A 2,167-nucleotide genomic window follows, 5' to 3' on the forward strand; every position below is an offset into this window, starting at 1 on the left:
CTCTTCTCTCTCTCTCTCTCTCTCTCTCTCTCTCTTCTCTCTCTTCTCTTGATTGTTTCGTTTCATAAAATGAAGGGGACAAAGACTTTTACAATAAAAAATAAAAAGTACAATGCTCTCTCTCTCTTTCTCTCTCTCTCTCTCTCTCTCTCTCTCTCTCTCTCTCTCTCTCTCCCTCTCTCTCTCTCTCTCTCTCTCTATATATATATATATATAATATATATATATCTCCCCCTCTCGTTCTTTTCTCTTCTACCTCTTCTCCTTCCTCCTCCTCCTCCTCCTCCTCCTCCTCCTCCTCCTCCTCCTCCTCCTTCTCTTCTTTCTCCTCCTCCTCCTCCTCCTCCTCCTCTTCTTCTTCATCTTCTTTTCTTCTTCTTCTTCTTCTTCTTCTTCTTCTTCTTCTTCTTCTTCTTCTTCTTCTTCTTCTCCACCTCTTCAACATTCTCTTCTTTCCTTATTCTATTTCTTTCTTTTTCTTCCCCCCCCCCCCCCCCCCGCCTTCTTCCACACAAATATATTTTACACGCATCCGCCCCCCCCCCCCCCACACACACACACTCACACGCACACACTCACTCACATTCCATCAACACGACCTACTCACTACTCACATCCAAACCTTTTTCTATTTTTTAAAATGAACCAAACACCATCCTATCCATCCATCCAACCATCCATTCATCCATCCCTCCATCCACCCCACCTGTTCCCAGACAATCAAACATTAAACAGATAAAGCACACAAAAGACCCATCACGCATCCTCTTAATCCGTCTATTAATCAATAAAAATTATGTATAATTTCATTCTCCCTCAACACAATGCAACAGTTAAAACACACTCAATGAGGACAATTAAATATATGACATTAAAGATCGATAAAACATTTTTATAAATCCAAGCACTAAAAATTTATGCAGCGCGGCAAGCATAATAATATTAAGGCTAACTGTCCATGCTATGCGCTTTTACAATGCTTTTACTTTATTTCTATTGATGCTATGAGTTAATGTATAATATATAACCTGCCACCTCTAAACGGTTTTACGTCAGGGTGATATTTTTTTAAAAAGAAGAGAAAAATAAAAATAAGCTAGAGCATTTCTATAATAAGAGGGTCTAAGGTTCGAGCCCCCCCTTTGTCATTATTTTTTAGAGCCTGCTAGCGATGAGCAGTCACTCAATTACATATCAGTCAGTTTATATAGCGTAATATCTACTAAACGTGCACAATGCGCTCTACTAACCAACAGCAATATTTAACATGTAGGACGAGATATGACGTCTGTTAGGCGATATTACAACAACAACAACAAAAGGATGAATGAAACAATAAAGACGAATGAGAGATGAGAGTCTGAAGGTTCCATTCAAATTGGATTCAACAGTCTGATGCACGTCGCCCAGCAACGGCGGCCATCATGGTTCTAAATAAAGAAAATCGTTACTTTTTATTCTTCATGCTGGCTATAACTTTTCATATGTCTTGTGATCAGAATGTGTAAAAGTCAAAACATGATCAGATTTATAATGGGTTTTTTCCCCCTCTGCATACGCTTTTATGCTCGCCGGAGAAATATTTCATAAGGGCGTCCGCCATTGTTCCGATAGTTTAGAGCCAGTTACTAAGTTACCATGCGTCATTACGAGGGAAGTGACGTTACGACTGTTGAAGCGTATTGACTATCGTTTTTTTAATAGTCGATTAGAGAGAGGATTTGTTGAGAACTAATCACCTAACCGATGGTCTAGAAAAAAACCCATTACGGAAAAACCGAGTTATGGCATATTCATTCATGAACAAGATTGGCGTCACTCAGCTCTTTGGTATTATTTTTGGACGGCTATTCTCACAAAATTATATAAATCAAAACTATAACGTTCAAGGTTGCAATTATTATAGTTTTATAATGTGTCGTTACGTTTATACATGCTGTCTATTAATGCTATGCGTTTTGGGTGAAATACTTATAACACCCGTCAGCCGGATGTAAGGTACCAACACACAAAACTCTGGGTGGGGTTCCTGACCTCCCATTGTGGCAGGGAGGTACATACTCCGTCTTTTATCCCCCTATATCTGTTTTCCAACTTGATTTCTGTCTTTGTCTTGGAATGAGATTACTTGGTTTTGTCCTGGCCCTGGCTGAGAGGGAAACATTCA

The sequence above is a fragment of the Berghia stephanieae genome, chromosome 12, assembly GCF_034508935.2.
Source record: "Berghia stephanieae isolate SIO BIC M18660-M18661 chromosome 12, UCSD_Bste_1.3, whole genome shotgun sequence".
Taxonomy (NCBI): Eukaryota; Metazoa; Mollusca; class Gastropoda; order Nudibranchia; family Aeolidiidae; genus Berghia; species Berghia stephanieae.